General features: G+C 39.9%; 1 pseudogene across 1 annotated transcript; it reads left to right on the top strand.

Moving 5' to 3' along the window:
• Nucleotides 1–14,294: 14,294 nt before the first annotated feature.
• LOC309819321 (large ribosomal subunit protein uL14-like) lies at nucleotides 14,295–14,811 on the top strand (annotated as a pseudogene). The gene has a single exon. The product of its transcript is annotated as a large ribosomal subunit protein uL14-like (transcript).
• The last annotated feature ends 4,240 nt before the right edge of the window (nucleotides 14,812–19,051 follow it).

Genomic DNA, 19,051 nt, shown 5'->3' on the forward strand with positions numbered 1-19,051 from the left:
TTTCTCTTGTTTAAAGAAAGAAAAAAAAACTTTTAAAAATGGGGTTATAGAAGGTCAGCAAAGGGTGGGTTTGAGATGTTTGGGTGGGTTAAGTGGGCATTTTGACAACACGGCTTCTCCTGTGGCATGTTTAATTGTGATGTTTAACGGACATCCTTGCAGTTTAAGATGACATTTTTAAAATAAAATTCTCTCCTAAAGATGACTTGAGCCCTGCCACTCAATGGGTGAATCAGCAGAACCTGTAGGATCTTATTTGCAATTGACATTCTTTATTGCAATTTTGTTCCTGTTCATTTTTAAATTTTTCTTTTTGTTTCACTGGAAAGGAAAGATGATGCTCAGTTTTAAACGTTAGAAGTGTACAAGTTGCTTTGTTATAATAAAACTAAATGTGTACACACACAAAAAAAACTCAGCTCATGTGTTCCCAACTTAAGGAAGCCACCCCAGCTGGGTGAAGTGCTTGTCCTTTCATCCCCAAATATCCTGTCCATCTGGATACCGTATATACACATGTATGCCCAGGCACTTACCATTTTTGTTATCATTCTCTCTTTTTCAGTCTTCTCCTTAACTAGGTATATGCCCCTCAAGCCAAACTCTATGTTCTCTTCATGTCTGTATCCTCAATGCAGATGACAGGGCCAGAGTATTCAATATGTACTATTTAACTGAACTAAAATAATTTTATGTCATCTTAAAATTTCATGGATAATTGACCCTTTTTTCATAGCCAACTTTCCTTGATGTCACAGATGAGTTTTCTACCATGCTTCATCTTTTAGTTACACCTAGATAATTGAATGTTAACTCCTGTTAACGAGATTATTTAATGATATAGAAAAATACAAATGGGAATGAAGTATGAAATCTCAATACAAAGCTGTACAAACTTCAGTAAAATTCTGTGAAAGCAGTAGTATATATTGTATATGTATGTAGAAATGATATGCACACACAATATGTATCTATATGCATATACATGGAAGTGCATCAAGATTGTTAACAATGTTCACATCTTGTAAGGATGTCTACAGACATTTTAAAAATACATTTCTGAGACTTCCAGTTTCCAGTCCAGCATAAAAGGAGTTTGGAAGTCACCACTCCATTCTAACAGGTGAAAAGCTGAACAAACTGAAAAATTAACAACTCTTCTTAGATTCATAAAAGAAGTGAGGTCACAGGACAAATTGCTGCTCCCAGCATTGGAGAGACATGCAGATACCGAGAATCACAATTTACTGAAGCAGAAACGCTTGAGTAGAAACCTCCACAGGAACCAGTGCTGGGGCTGGAAAACCTGAACTATAATTGATGAATTGCTGGAGGCTCAGTGTGGACCCGTCTGTGAGATAAAAACTCCAGGAGACCCAGCCTTAGGGGGTCCCCACATTGGTGTGAGTTTTTGCCTCCAGAGGCTTGACCAGGTTCTCACAGTGAAGATCGGAGAAAAATCCACTCATGCTTCCTGTAGGAGGAGGGGGAAACTGGCTGTTTTGAAAAATGCCAGAGCATTCTATTCTTCTTAACAAGGCCTGCCCTCAAGAGAAACTACCTTGCCAGAGACGAACCTATTGGGTTTTTGTCAGAGCCTAACTAGCCCAGGGGAAGGGAAACACCCAACTCTATCTCCCTCCAGTCCCTCCTAAGCCCCCCACCCCCACTTAAGAGGGCTGGGACTGAGAGGCACTTGCAAAGTTCACAGCCAAGGAGCACAGCCTCACGGAAAGCCTGAGACCTAATCACAGGACCACAGAACACCTCCCCTACCCCTACACCTCACCACCACATCACCAAAGGTCTCTTTCCTGCCATTCCTTCTACCCAGTATATCATGTCCAGCTTTCAACAAAAAAATTACAAGGCACACTGAAAGGCAAAAGGCAGTCTGAAGAGACAGAGCAAGCATCAGAACCACACTCATACATTGCAGGGATGTTGAAATTAGCAGATATTGAATTTAAAACAGTTATGATTAACATGATAAGGGCTCTAATGGAAAAAAGTAGACAACGTGCAAGACAAATGGATCATGTAAGCAGAGAGATGGAAATTCTAAGAAAAAATCAAAAAGAAATGCTAGAAATCAAGAACACTGTAATAAAAATAAAGAATGCCTTTGATAGGCTCACTAGTAGACTGGACAGGGCTGAGGAAGGAACCTCTGAGAGTGATGATAGAGACTTCCAAAACTGAAAGGCAAAGAGAAAAAAAGACAAAAAAACGGAACAGAAGATCCAAGAACTGTGGGACAACTACAAAAGGTATAACATCCAAGTAATGGGAATACCGAGAAGAGAAGCGAGAAAGGAACAGAAGAAATATTCAAAGCAATGATTGTAATAGGGGTGGGGCAGGCGCACGCGACCCTTAGCGCAGGCCGTTTGGAATTGGCTGTTAGCGGTCCTGCTCCCACCAATGGGTGACATTGCGGTGGGCCCCGCCCCCTCCCCTTCCTCTGTATAAAAGGAGCCGGAATTCTGACTGGGGGAAGATGGTTCTTTGAGGCACTCGAGTGTCTGCCATCTTCTGGGCCTGCTGGCTTTCTGAATAAAGTCATCATTCCTTGCTGCAACTTATCCCACAATATATTGGCCTGTCGGGCAGCGAGCAGATTAAACCTGGGCTTGGTACCATAATGACTGAGAATTTCCCTAAATTAATGACAGCTACCAATAGCAGATACAGGAAGCTTAGAGAACAGACAGGATAACGGCGGGGGGTGGGGGTGGGGGGGCGGGGGTTATTAGGCATATAATATTCCAACTGAACAAAATCAAAGATAAAAATCTTAAAAGGAGCCAGAGGGAAAAAATGCCTTCCCTCTAGAGGAGCAAAGATAAAAATTACATCCACCTTTTCTTCAGAAACCATGATGAAAGCAAGAAGAGCATGGAGTGAAATATTTGAAGTGTTGAGAGAAAAAAATGAATGCCAACCTAGGATTCTGTATTCTAAGAAGTTAGCCTGCGAAAGTGAAGAATACCTTTTACTTTCTTTTTTTCTTTTTTTGGCCACACCGCACGGCTTGTGGTACCTTAGTTCCCCGACCAAGGATCAAACCCGGGTCCTCAATAGTGAGAGCTCGTTGTCCTAACCACTGGACCACCAGGGAATTACCAAAAATACTTTCTAAGGCAAACAAAAAATTGAGAGGTTGTGTTGCCAGCAGTCTTGCTTTGAAATGTTAAAAGAAGTTTCTTCAGAGAGAAGGTGTTGGTTCAAAACCAACAACCTGGAGCTTCCCGGGTGAAATCTGAAAGGGGCCCTCGGACACAGAGGGTGAGGAGAGACGGAAGGAAGAGGCAGACACTCCAGTCTGGTAGGCGGTAGGTTTAACAAGCACGGGAACTTGGTACCAAGGCTGTGGTCCCAGAACCATACCCCGGCCCCTCCCTCCAGGTAAACTGGCAGAAAACCACAACTAACCATATCCTCTAGCTGTGTTCAGAGCGCAGGAACAAGAGTCCATCCACAGGAAAACTGCGGCAAACTGGTTCAGCTTCACAAGCGCGACAAAGCCGCCCTGCAGCTCATTACCATCTCATTATAATACTAGGATCTCAGCCATCCGCACCAGAATGCTTCGACCCCGCTTCCCACCCAGATGCCAACAACCATACAAGGGCAGAAAGGAGGTGGCAGCCCAGTTCCAGGAAGAATCACGGCTATTCCCGGAAAACCAATGTAGATGCCTCGCCCTCATTAACCTTGCCCTTAAGATCTTGCCTGAATCATCCCCGTGGGCGAGAAGTTGATTTGCGAACTAAGTTCCTGCTTCTCCATCCTCTGGCCATTGAATAAAGGTTGCCTTGCTTCCATCTCAGCTTTGGTTTCGGTTTTGGCTGCACGAACTTGAATGGAAAAAGAATCTTCCCCTCTGAGGCCAGCTAGGGCTCAAGTAGGGGTCCACGCGACCTAACTCGGTAAGAAAGTTATCTTGAGGCTTGTCTGAGGCTTTTCTTGGGCACCGCAAGAGAAGTCCATCTCCACACCTGCCCACCATAATCTTAAAGTTTATATAGAAGCCTGAACAGGGTTCTGTCACACATACTGTCCAGATGGTCTCAGCAACAGATCACTCTCAAAGCTACATCCTTGAAAATGGCTCCCACTGTGGGAACGGTGGGCAGAGCATACATGCCAAGGCCAGGGGTGGGGTGAAGAGCCTCCCATTTCCCTGGTCCTGTTCACACATCATCCTGTGATCACATCCTTTGGATGACCTCCTCCAACAGAAGGAAATCGATATGGGTCAGAAACTCAGATCCACATAAAGAAAGGAAGAGCGTTAGAGAAGTAATACATGCAGGTAAATAAAAATTTTTACTTTTCTTATTCTTTTTTTTTTTTTTTTTCCAGTATGCCGTCCTCTCACTGTTGTGGCCTCTCCCGTTGCGGAGCACAGGCTCCGGACGCGCAGGCTCAGCGGCCATGGCTCACGGGCCCAGGCGCTCCACGGCATGTGGGATCTTCCCGGACCGGGGCACGAACCCGTGTCCCCTGCATCGGCAGGCGGACTCTCAACCACTGCGCCACCAGGGAAGCCCTTACTTTTCTTATTCTTAGCTGATTTCACAGATAATAGTTTGTTACAAATAACAATAGCGACAATGTACTTGATTATGTATGTTTATTATATATACAATATAAGCATATACAATTGTATATATAAGCATATACACTTCCATATGCTTCTGTATGAGTGAGATAAATGACAGCAGTAATATAAGGTACAAGCAAGGGACAGAAGGAAGGAATTAGGAATATTTTGTTTTTATAAGGTACTTGCACTACTTGCGAAGCAGTATAGTGTTATTTGAAAGTAGACTTGCATTATCTGTAAATGTACATTGCAAATTCTATCCAGGGCAACCACTAAAAAAAAAAATGAAGAAATATAATTGATATGCTAAGAAAGGAGAGAAAATGGAATCATATAAAATGCTCAATTAAAACCACAAATAACAGAAAAAGAGTGGAAGACAAAAATAGGAATAAAGAACAAGGGCAAGGAATAGAAGATAGAAACAAATATGGTAGATATTAATCCAACTATACCAATAATCACTTTAAATGTCAATGGTGTAAACACACCAATTAAAATATAGACTTTGACAGAGTTGATCAAAAAACAAGACTTAAGGGAATTCTCTGGTGGTTCAGTGGTTAAGACTCCGCGCTTCCACTGCCAGGGGCCAGGTTCCATCCCTGGTCAGGGAGCTAAGATCCCGCAAGCCACGTAGTGCAGCCAAAATAAAAAAGATTTAGCTATAAATTGTCTACAAGAAACCCACTTTAAATATAAAGACACATGTAACTTAAGATTAAGGGATGAGTAGACAAAGCACAGAGGATTTTTAAGGCAGTGAAACTAATCTGTATGACAGGTGTACAGTAGACCTATGTCTTTATACATTTGTCCAAACCCATAGACTATACAACACCAAGAGTAAACCCTAAGGTAAACGAGACTTTGGGTTATGGTGACGTGTCAGTGTAAATTATTGACTGTAACAAATGTACCACTCTGGTGGGGGATGTTGATAATAGGGGAGGCTATGCATGTTGAGGGGGCAGAGGATATATGGAAACGTTGTGAACTTTCCACCCCACCGTGGAGTGGAAATGGGAAAAACTTTTTACTGAATAATTTTAATATCTTTCTACACTCTCCAAATTTACTGTAATGAGTGCGTGTAAACAAAGATAAAATATGTTAAAATTCTACCACATCCCTTTTCCTAACATTTGTATGTGGAAAAATCGGTGACCTATCGGGCTTCTCCAAGTCTTGAGTTGTTTGATGAGTAACACGCTCCTCTTCTTTGACACTGATTGAACTTGTTCTGCAATAAAAACATTGAGAAAAGGGACTATGACCCTCCCAGGTTGGCATCTTCCTCTGGTCTGTGCTCCTAGGCCTCCCACCCTGTACCCAGAAGGATAATGATGTGACTTCGGGGCACTCTTATGCATGGTGAAAATCTTATTGATTTGGAAGGTGATGTTCTCCAAGTGTTTGCCACAGAGTCAGTAACAAATCATTAATATTTCATGGCTTTTCTGTTCATGTGTGAGGACAACTCCAACTGGTCTTCCTGAGTCATAAGGGAGAGGGCAAAGGCTGCTGGGGACTGCAGCATCTCCTTGGAAACTGCTGAGCTCAAAGTGGGACCTCACTCCACATATACAGGTCATCATAGACTCTGAGACATGGGTCAGACACCAAGATGTATATATAGCCAGGAAGCATGTTTCCATGGCAATCTTAAACTCCTGTGTCTGCCTTTCTTCCTCCATCCGGTGTATTAAGTCCACATTCAGCCCCTGTGGGCTTTGCCCATCTGTTATGCAGCTGAGGCCTCAGCTGCTTTATGGGCTGCTGATAATCTTGGAAAGCTAGGGCAAAACCCAGACAATAATGTTCACAGTACTTATTCTCTGATTGCTTGACATTCTTTTAAGAGTCTGTTTTCAATTCAGAGACATTCAGAGAGATTTCACAAGGCAGGTCATTGTAACATTATTTGCAACAGCAAAACACTGGAAATCATCTAAATGTCCAACAAGAGGGCACTTGCCTAGATAGCTATTTCTTCAGCTAAGTACCAGATGAGGAAGTCAACTTGCATATAAAGTCCATGCTGTATGCAAAATAAGCACTAGAATCACATGCATTTAGCTGCATTTGCTTAAGTTGAATGCATTTATAACATAATCACACTGTACTCATAAAACTAAAAAAAGGCTATATTAAAAACTTATTGGGGGCTTCCCTGGTGGCGCAGTGGTTGAGAATCTGCCTGCTAATGCAGGGGATACAGGTTCGAGCCCTGGTCTGGGAGGATCCCACATGCGGTAGAGCAACTAGGCCCGTGAGCCACAACTGCTGAGCCTGCGCGTCTGGAGGCTGTGCTCCGCAACAAGAGAGGCCACGATAGTGAGAGGCCCGCACACCGCGATGAAGAGTGGCCACCGCTTGCCACAACTAGAGAAAGCCCTCGCACAGAAACGAAGACCGAGCACAGCCAAAAATAAATAAATTAATTAAAAACTTATTATCCAAAAAAATGTATTGAAAGAAACAGAATAACTTCACTAACCAAGAAAAAAAAACCTTATTACTCAGGGGGCTTATATAATCCCTTTTTAATTCCCCTCCTCAAAATTTTCCTGCCATTTGCCAACTATGATAATAATTAAATATAAATTAAATAAATCACTCTCCTGGTCTGCAGAATGTGCATAACCAGACAGAGTAAATGTTCACTGAATACTATTTTCCAGTCAGGCTGGATTGTCAGGGACTGATGGAATTGGCCAGCCTGGCTAGAATGAGACTGGTCACATGGTGAATGCAGAGTACATGGAAATATTGTCAGACCACAGAATTCCAGAGAGGGACAACACAATGCAGAGAGGACCTGATCCAAACCCCCATTTAACAGGTGCAGAAGCTGAGGGTCAGAGAAGCCATACACTAACCCAAATTCACAAGCTAGCCCAGAGGGGTGAGGACAAGAATCCAGGTCTCCTAATTGTTCATTCTAAGTACATTCTGACGCTTTCTTTTTTCAGAGAGTAGGAAACTGAGAAACAGAGAAGGTGGATGATTTGAAAGTGCGGCGTTGAGAAACATACACAGAGCATACAAGCAAACCTAGCACACAGTGGAACTCAGTAAACGTTTGTTGAATGCAGTTCATGATATGTTAATGACCTATTATTTCAGATTTCAATTTTTTTAAACTTCTACTTTTTTTTTTTCCTTTGGCCACCCTGCACAGCATGTGGGATGTGGTATCTTAGGTCCCCAACCAGGGATCGAACCTGCAACCCCTGCATTGGAAGCGCAGTCTTAACCACTGGACCACCAGAGAAGTCCCCAGATTTCAATTTTTTGAGCCAATATAATATGTGCTTATTGTAAAAAAATAAATAAATACTAAAGTATACAAAGATAAAAATTAAAACTCAATCCCCTCTATCCCACATCTAGAGGTAACCACTTAACCATTACTGACAGTTTGAAGAATATCCTTCCAGATATTTTCATATATATATAATTTTTAAACAAAAGTTGATTCATAATTTTTTTAATATTTATTTATTTATTTTGGCTGCGCCGGGTCTTAGTTGCAGCATGCGGGATCTTCGTTGCAGCGTTAGGGCTTTTTCTTAGTTGCAGCATGCGGACTTCTTCTTAGTTGCGGCATGCATGAGGGATCTAGTTCCCCGACAAGGGATCGAACCCAGGGCCCCTGCAATGGGAGCGTGGAGTCTTACACACTGGACTACCAGGGAAGTCCCTGATTCATAATGTATTCACCTCTGCATCTTTTTTTAATTTACTGATATATGAAAGACATTTTTCTGCATCTGTACACATGGATTGCTTTATTTGTTATAATGTCTGAATAATATTTGTCCATCTCTCTCACACTACTACTCTCCTTTGACCAGGTGAGAAAATTAAAAAGAGAATTGTGGGAGTGGACGTTTTATAAATGGTGCTGGGAAATTTGGACAGTCATCTGGAAAAATACAAAATTAGATCCATTCTTCACACCTTATGCTAGAATAAATTCCAAATGTGTCAGAGGTTTAAATATAAAGTATGAAAACATGCAGAAGAAAACGTGTGTGAATGTATCTAATCTGAGACTGGGGAAATCTTCCCTAATCATGACGCAGAGTCCAGAAGCAGTAAGGCAAGAATGGATCAATTTGACTACATAATTTTTTTTTCTTAATGGTCACACAAAAGAAAAAAAAAGGGAAAGGGAAAAGGAAACCATAGATTTAAAAATACACTTAAGGGCTTCCATGGTGGCCCAGTGGTTGCGGAGCGGCTGGGCCCGTGAGCCATGGCCGCTGAGCCTGCGCATCCGGAGCCTGTGCTCCGCAACGGGAGAGGCCACAACAGTGAGAGGCCCGGGTATTGCAAAAAAAAAACAAAAAAAAGACACTGAAGAGATAAATCAATCAATATAATATATGGATTGTTTGCATACTATTTCCAACAAACCAAGTATAAACACACACATGCACACCCATGCAGAAGCATGCAGAAGAACACATGAGCTCATGTGCATGCACACATGTTTATAAGACAATCGGGGAAATTTGGAACACTGATCAAAGATTAGAAAGTAAGTAACTTTTATGTAATTTAATGATATAGTAGGTTATATTTTTTAAAGAGCACATATCTTTTAAAGATACTCTGATAATATTTATAGATGAAACAATATGTCTGAGATTTGCTTCAAAATAATCCAGGGAGTAGGGTGGGAAGAAGTGCTTGGCAATATATATCAGATAGGAATGGCCATGGATTTAATCATTACCGAACTTGTGTAGTGAGCAAATGGTGGCTCACCAGACTATACTCTTCTTTTTCGTATTGTTTAAAATTCTTCACACTAACCATTAAAGGTTAAAATTTTTAAAGACTACTGATACAGTGATATAGTCAAGAAAACTCTCTCCTGACTTTAGTCCTGACACTTGGCAAATACAAATTTCTTTGTATAATTAGAAATCATACATTGCCTCATTATTTTGGTAATTTATGCATATAAATTACCAGTTAGATTTCAAGTCCTTGATATTAGGAATAGCATGTTTTGTTCATCGTTTTTCTCCAGTGCCTAGCTAGGAGTAGGACTAGATGGGAAAGTGTTTCTCAAATTTTTCCATGTGCAGAGAGCTTAATGCTCACTCAGCACAAATGTGGACCACTGGTTTTAGGTAAAGCAAATAAAATCGGTATTAACTTTTATTAAAATTAAAATATTACTAAAATTAAGAGTATTAACACTGTATCAATGACAAGAATAATTGATAGAGAATAGTATTGGTAGACAAAAATAAATGATAAAAAATTATTAATAAATACTAACAATATTATATTATAAATGATAAATTTGTTATGCTAAAAACATAAAAGTAATTTTTTTATTTTTATGTTTCTTTATTGAAGTATAGTTGATTTACCATGTTGTGGTAGTTTCTGCTACACAGCAAAGTGATTCAGTTATACATATATACATACTCTTTTTCATACTCTTTTCCATTATGGTTTATCACAGGATACTGAATATGGTTCCCTGAGCTATATAGTAGGACCTTATTGTCTATCCATTCTATATATAATAGTTTGCATCTGCTAATCCCAAACTCCCACTTCATTCCCCCACCACCCTCCCCCTTGGCAACCACAAGTCTATTCTTGATGTCTGTGAATCTGTTTCTGTTTCATAGATAGGTTCATTTGTGTCATATTTTAGATTCCACGTATAAGTGATATCATATGGTATTTGTCTTTCTCTTTCTGACTTACTTCACTTAGTATGATAATCTCTAGCTCCATCCATGTTGCTGCAAATGGCATTATTTCATTCTTTTTATGGCTGAGTAGTATTCCATTGTATATATGTACCACATCTTCTTCATACATTCATCTGTTGATAGACATTTAGGTTGTTTCCATGTCTTGGCTATTGTTGATAGTGCTGCTATGAACATAGGGGTGCATGTATCTTTTTTAATTATAGTTTTGTCCAGTATATACCCAGGAGTGGGATTGCTGGATCATATAGCAACTCTAAAAAATAAAATACTTTAAATTAACATGAATAGAAACGTTTCATCAGCTATAGAAATGACACCCTTTGCAATCTTTCACCAACATCCCTCCATCTGGCTCAGTGTCCTATAGTTTGGGCCACAGGTCAGATTATACATCTTGTCTTTCCTCCTCATATGGTTTACCTTCCTCTGTATTTTTACTAAACACAGAGTTATTGAGCACAGAGTTCAGGTGGTCAGGAATGGCAGTAAATATTGGACACCTCTTTTATACAAGTTTGGAAAATCAAATAGAAAATGAAGTGGTTTCCCCTTTGGGTGGTAATGGATATTTATGGCTTTAATGGAAATGATGGTTTCACAGGTGTACGCTTATCTTCAAACTCACAGATTTGTATACCTTCAATATATATACAGCTTTTTATGTGTCAATCATAGCTTCATAAAGTGGTTTTAAAAATTTAAAAATTAAATTTTTATCAGAACACGAAGTGGTTTCTCACTGAATACTATTTTCACCGCCCTGTTGAACACTATGTTGACCAGCAACCACAATCGAAAGCCAAAGGGTAAATATTTCTGCTTGGAAGATAACTTTTTCACTCCTTTATTGACCATAGCTCTAGAAAGTATTGTTTCATGGTCAGCTGCAGTGCCCAAATGTGGGTATGGATACATATATATATATGTGTGTGTGTGTGTGTGTGTATCTCCAACTTTATATTGTGTTTTTCTTCATGTGTTTCTCTAACAAGAGAAGAAAACCATTAACTATTGGTAAACAAACTCCCAGCAATCAAACTCTTCACACAACAGTTCAGCTTAAGAAATCCTGCTATCTCGTCCTGAGTGTTCATCATAGAAATATTTTGCCTATAACGTGAGAGTTTAGATCCCTGGTTTTCACTCTTCAAGATACTGAGATTTATGAGTTTAGATGTAAATGGCATTATGAAAAAAATTATTTTAATTTCATTCCCCATTTCAAAGACAAAAATGTACCATTCCCACATTCCAGAACAGTGCCCTCACTGGAGGAGATCAGTGTCGCCCTAACTATGTGTTTCTCCTGTCAGCATGAAAAGATGTGCACACAGAGACCCCGATTTGTTCTTATGCACAATCTTCAGTACTTCCTTCAATGCCAAATGAAGATTAAGAGTTAAAGTACAGCTATTCTTTGTGAGAAAGCATTTTGTTGTTTGACACACAAGAGCCACCTCTTTGATTCATGTGACAAAGCTCTTTCTCATTGTAAGTTAGCTGGAGCTCCGTCAATATCTTTCCCAATAACCCTACTTAAGTCTACATTATGCCCACAAAGTGTTATTGATTGAATTTTTAAAAAATCTTTCTTCTTGCAACATGAAATTTAAGTGATAAACAAAATAAAAAGTCATCGTGCAGTTCTGCACACATACATCTTGGTAACTCCCGCTCTGCCCCTGGAGTGGGCTGAAGGGTGGTCCCTGAAGATATCAGGCCCTAATCCCTGAAAACTGTGAATGTTACCTGGTAAAGTTTTTGAGATGTGATTAAATTAAGGATCTTGAGATGAGGCGATTATTCCGGGTAGTCCACTTGGGTCCTAAACTCCATCACATGTAATCTTATAAGAGGAAAGCAGACATAAAGTTGACCACACACAGAAGAAAAGGCTATGTGAGGACATATGATGAGAAACACAACTTTTGTTTTTCTGAGTTGTTGCCTAGGCATTTTGCAATATGATAACCCTGTGCACACCTAGATTATGGACATTTAGGTAAGGACTTGAGTTTAGGATTCCTGCCACAAGTTTCCATTTTACTTTTCCCACTTAGAGGTAAACACCAGAAAAGTTAGTGACCTCCACCCCAACCACCTTATAGGTAATAGGTCCTTGCTACCCTGCTTTCTACCTCCTGCTCGCTCAGGACCAGAGATGGGCTGCTCTCCCCCTGGCTCATTGCGTCCCCTTGCTTCTGAGATCTGTAATACATCTTGTGACTACTTTCTTGATGTAGATGTGGGTTTCACTTCCCCAAAGTGGGAGCTGGGGTGCTTGTGGGTGGTTTGTGCCTCCACATTCAGTAGGTCCTAATCCACATATTCTTAAATTGGTATACCAGCTCCATCTCAGGACAGCAGCAGAGACTGGAGTGATGCAGTTACAGGCCAAAGAAAGCATGAGTTGCTTGAAAATGATGCAAAAACATCAATGGTTTTAAGTCACAGACCAGCCACCACAAGCTGAAAGAGCCAAGAAATAGACCTCCCCTAATACCTCTGGAGGGAATGTGACCCTGCCAAACCTTGATTTCAGCCCAGTAAAGCTGATTTTGGACTTCTGGTTTCCAGAACAGGTTGTTGTAATTTTTTTGCAATGGCTCCAGGAAACTAAGACAATTCCTCAATGGCTATATCCATATGTAAAGTCAAGCGTCTCCCACAATTCCCAGGCAGTGGCAATGGTTCTTCCACGTTGTACACTGTTGATATTATTCGGCATCCAACATTGTCATAATACACTCAGCCTGTCAGCATCCCTTTCTGGGTCCTGCAGAACATCATGGTTGTCGTTAACTCTCAGGACGGTTTTCAAGCTCTTTGGCAATAGTGTACTTGTGCGTCTTTTTATTTGAAGAGTATTCCTCTGAATGGTTCCTCTATAGTTTTGGTCCCTGTGATAAAATTTATCAATTTCATAAGAAAAGCTTTTTTTTGCAATTTTTTTGGGGGGTAAGAAAACTTGGTTTATAAGAGGTCTTGTGCTTTGCAAGAAAATTATATGAAAGCTTCAATAGTTTTATGTCGCTGTGGGAAAAATTCTTAACAGACCATCTAGACTAGAGGCAAATGAATTAACAATTCATTGAAATTCAACTCTCAGATGTTCATCGTTCTACCTCCTTTTTGAAACCATCTTGTTTTACTTGTACAAAATCAATAAAATACAGATTCTATTTGTCCTAAATTACAGAGCTTCCCATCATTTTTGCCTGAAAATCTGTTCAAAAGTTTCTTTTGTAAACTTCATGTTTACAAACTTACTATGAATTGTAGCATTTATTGATTCATTTTTGGCCTCAAAATCCACTAAGAATGGTATAAACACTTGAAAATAACCTAGTAAATTTGAATATTTGTATCCAATCTGGCACAGCAGTTTCAAACCTAGATTTTTTAAAGAAACCTTTGTATCCACACGTGCACTGAGAGACATGAACAAGAGTGTTCAAGCAGCATGATTTGTAAAAGCAAGTAAAAGCATTCTGTTACTGAAAGTAACAGAATGTCTACTAGCAATAGAATAAATACATGAAAAATTGTGGTATATTCATAAGTTCATTCTGCTATATGAATATGTACAGCAGAGAAAATAGAATGAATCAGAGCTAAGTACATCAGCATGGATGAATCTCAAAGCGTTGTGAGTGAATCTCAAAATGTCCAGTGAGAATAGAACCACTATCGCTAATATTTTCAAATCTAAGAACAGTATTGGTTCTTTATTTTTCTTTACCCGTTGTAGGAACTGTGACTTGTCTGGAAATTTGATTATACTGTATTTTCAAAGAAAGTCCATGCAAACCAACCAGACACCAGGAGAACTCAAAAGGTAACATTACTTTGGTAAACTCAACAAATTCCAGAGGCTATTCCTTAGGCAAGTAATTTGTACATCAAGAATCAGAAAGAGGGCGCTCAAGATGTCAAACCGAGGACGTGGTGGGTCCTCTGGTGCGAAATTCCAGATTTCCTTGGGTCTTCTGGTTGGAGCTGTGATCAATTGTGCTGACAAAACAGGAGCCAAAAATCTGTATAGCATCTCTGTGAAGGGGATCAAGGAACAACTGAGTAGACTTCCTGCTGCTGGTGTGAGTGACATGGTGATGGCCACAGTCAAAAAAGGCAAACCAGAGCTCAGAAAGAAGGTACATCCAGCAGTGGTAATTCGACAAGGAAAGTGATACCGGAGAAAAGATGGTGTGTTTCTTTATTTGAAGATAATGCAGGGGTCATAGTAAACAATAAAGGTGAGATGAAAGGTTCTGCCATCACAGGACCAGTTGCAAGGGAATGTGCAGACTTGTGGCCCAGGATTGCATCCAATGCTGGCAGCATTGCATGGTTCTTCGGTGCATTTGTAAAAAAAAAATAATAATAAAAATTATTTGCTCCCCAAAAAAAAGAATCAGAAAGAATGTCATCATTTCTCAGAAGTGATCTCACATTAACACAATTTGCAGAGACTGGTGAGTAACTCAGAATGTCAGTTTATTAATTTATAATGAGTAACATAACTACCACACTGACCAAAATACTCAAGCGTGTAAAACACATGAATCAGAACACAAGTCATCGGATGTTCTTGATGTGTATTCAGTAAGAACAAGGACGCTTAAATGTATATTCAGATGTTTAATGACACCTCAATGAGAGTCCACCTTCCAAAGGAACTAGGAAAGTCAATATACTGGAGAAGGCAGATCCTCCTTGAATGCAGATTGAAGGAGTACTACAACTTATCTATGCTCTAAGCCTATGCTTCTGGAGTTCAAGCACACCTGAGGACACTCCTGCAGCACAATGCCTGGCACAAAGAACACCTGCAATAAATATATGGCAAAGGTGGACTTCCCTGGCAGTCCATTGGTTAAGACTCCATGCTTCCACTGCAAGGGTTGAGGGTTCGATCCCTGGTCAGAGAACCAGGATTCTGCACGCCGTGTGGTGCAGCAAAAAAAAAAAAAAATTTACATCACATTATATATGACATAAAACATTTGCTGTTTGCTTCTTTTTCCCCCTACTCAATCATTCAGAAAATATCTATAAAATTGTCTCCTGAAAACAAGGTACTGCTGGGAGATGAAGAGTATACAGTTGAGAAAGACACTACCCCTGCCATTATATAATAACCAGCAAGTGGTTTTACAAAGCACTTTCTCAGTTACGTTATTTGAACCTTGCAAGATCTTGAAACATTCTTGTCATCCTTTTCTTATGAATGAGGAAATCAAGCCTCAAGTTATTTAAATAACTTGCCTATGGTCATTCAACTAGTAATGGTAGAGCCTGGATTTGCACCCGTCTTTTGACTAATATATATACGTGCTATATATATATATATATATATATATATATATATATATATATATATATATAACACAAAGAAACAGAGAAGGAAATAAAATTACTCAAAGCCGACAAACATAGTCTATCTTCCTAGAGCATCAAATAAAAGCAAGTGAAAATAATATTTAAAATATTATATATGCACACATATTATATTACATTATTTATATTGTATTATATTGTATTATACTCAGTGCTAACTATGGAGAATGAAAAATTCTATGCACATTTCTGATAAAACACTAAGCCAAAGTGAAAATATTTGATTGGCTTCTGTGCCTCCTTTCCTTCAGCAGTATGAATCACTTTATTCTGCCCTGCTCTCTAGATTCACCATTTCCCTTCTCTTTCTTAATATAGTGAACCAAGTTGACTGGATTTATGCCCTGGAAGGAGGCTGACACAGTCAGCGGTTCAGTGCACAAGTTCTAGATCTAGATCTAGACCTCCTAAGGCGGCATCCCGTTTCCACCACTGTTTAGCTGTGTGACTTTGTGTTTGTGCCTTAATTTCCTCATCTATAAAATAGAGATGAGAATAGTACCTACCTCACACTGTTGTTGAGTTAATACATATAGAACAGCATTTAGACAAGTGCTCCTATAAATGTTGACAATTCTTTTTCAAACTAGCAGTGACATCCATTTGTCCTACCTCCTTGAAACTGTGCCCTAACAACCTTGATAATGAAGAAGGCCATGGTAATAATAACCTTGTGCTCAGTGCCTGTGATGTATGAGCGCTATCCAAGAGGCTTTGGATACAATACCTCATTTAACGGTTATAATAAATTCTCTGCTGTATTCATTTGCATACAAAATCTGAAAATAAGGAAACTAAGATTTAGAGAATTTAAGAAAGTTGCCCAAGATTACACAAGTAGTAAATTATGGAGCCAAGATTTGGAATGGATTCTTTCCAACTGTAGAGCCTGTGTTTTTCCCCTTGGATAGAGCTTGGGGTATCCTCCAACTGTTTGCTTAAATGTTTACAAACAAACAATCTTATGGTATATTCCACAGATAGGTAATCCCACCTAGCATGAATTTTTCTATTCAATTTTCTGAGCACACCTCATTTCCCATAGTTTCAGATTTGCAGATAGAGGGCCTACCTTACTGCAGCCTTCTTGCTTTCGGTTAGAGACCACAGAAAGAGAGAGAGAGAGAACATCAAAATGAGCCTTCAGAAACAAATTTATTTCATTGAAAGAGGTCCATTTTCCTAGAAGAAAGTAGAACTGCCTGTGCCTGAAGCTCCTGGGTTGTAAGCAAGCTAAAAATGTCAAAGATTTAAAAAAAGAAAGCCTTGGCAAAAACCTCATCAATCAAGCAATGAGGGCTTACCAGTAAGTTCCGTGACACTGAGCATCAGATTGAGAATTATTCATCAAAGAAGCCGCTGTCCGTTCCTCACATTTAGTATTCAGATTCACAATTTTCCTGTGCATGCCGTAGTTTAATGATCAGGGACGAAAAGTGACCTGAAGAACCCAGCATGTATTTTCTGTTTACTTGTCACAGACACTAACCTGTCCTCAAGGTCTCCACAAAGCCATCCACCCAGAGGGGAGCTTGGTCTTCACAGAATCTGCACTACCTCAGAGCCCTGCTGACTAGTCAAGAAACTTAGGGAAATGCTATTGAGTGAAAAAACCATGGAGAGGCAGGTGCAGAGCGGGCACAGCTGTGCTCCCTGATGAGTCCCCAGGGTCTAAAATGGTCAGCTAGGGGACTTCTCTGGTGGCCCAGTGGTTAAGACTCCACGCTTCTGCTACAAGGGGCATGGGTTCTACCCCTGGTCGGGGAACTAAGATCCCACGTGCCACGCAGCATGGCCAAAAATTTTAAAAATAATAAAATAAAATAAAATGGTCGGCCAGGTATCATGTCTCTGCTTTGAAAAAATATTAGGGAACCCAACAAATTTAATTTAATTTAATTTAATTTAAAATTTGATGACCAGAGCCTTTAAAAAGCATTTCCCCGTAGAGTCTCCATTTGGTCCCACAAACTTGAAGGCAGATGCTGCTTTCCCCATGTTCTAAATGAAGTGACTGAGGCTCTGTCCAGGGTGATGAAGCAGTAAAGGAGGCAGCTGGGGTCTGAGCCCAGCTGAATGTCTCTGAAACCCCTCCTGTTACTGCCCTGGGCTCAAGTACATCCAATGCCCATCCTGAGCTCCAGCTATATGCCAGGCACTGTTCTGGGTGCTCAGAGAAATGGAGACAGGACATAGTCCCTGAGAGATGGGACAAATAATCAGGCATGTCAAATCCTCCGCAGTGGTTGTCAGCAGGGCATTCTACCATGGGGCGAGGCAGTGACACCAAAGCTGGGGCCTGAGAGTTGACCAGAAATTGGTCAGACAAAGGGAGTGTTCCATGAAGGCTTTGAGCCCAAAACCTCAACCCGAACAGTCTCCAATCTGACAGCCAAATAACGTTCCCCTCCTACTGAGGGCTCCTGCGGTTCATCTACTTCACATTTTCACACGGCTGGGCAAATATTTTTTAAAGAACCATTTTTCTAGGAAAAAAAAATACATATATATAATACACACATAGTATGTATATGTATATATGTATATGTGTGTGAATGTGTATTTACATAAATATTCATATATATGTGTGTCTATATACATGTAGAAATAGAGATATAGATCTAGATACAGATAAACTACATACGGAAGGACAAAAAAGCCATTAAATTCATTGAGTACTATTTTTCTATGTGGAGCTTTAGCTAGTTTTTTCAGTTATTCAATTATTTAAGAAACACTTAAAAAGTATTTAATGAGCATCTATATATGTCGAGCATTGTGCTAGGCAGTGAGGATACAGCAACAAATAAGATCCTGTTCTCATGGTACTTACATTCTACTGGGGGAAGCAGATACAAGTAAACCTAAATAAGCAAGATACTTACAAATTACAATACATACTAGAAAGTAAATAAAGGGATGAGAAAGAGGAAAACATCGGGGGCCACCTTAGGTAGAATGTCAGAGTAGACTTCTCTGAGGAGGTGATGTCCGAACTGAGACCTTGCAATTTCAAGAGCACTCCAGGTGGATGGGACAACAAGGATACGGGTCTAAAGGCAGAAAAGAGCTCGATGTGTTAATGCTCTGGTCTTCAACCTTGGCTGCCCCTTTGATTACCCTGGAGAACTTTCTAAAACTACAGATGCCCAGGCTTCACTCAAGTGCTAGGTATTTTTTAAGTGCTTCAGCTGATTTTAAAGTGCCATTAGATTGAGTATCACTGAATAAAGGATCAGAAAGGAAGCCAGTGTGACTGATGCACAGTGAATAAGGGGAATTGAGG

This window comes from Grampus griseus (genome assembly GCF_964374135.1).
Source record: "Grampus griseus genome assembly, chromosome: 2".
In the NCBI taxonomy this organism is placed as follows: Eukaryota; Metazoa; Chordata; class Mammalia; order Artiodactyla; family Delphinidae; genus Grampus; species Grampus griseus.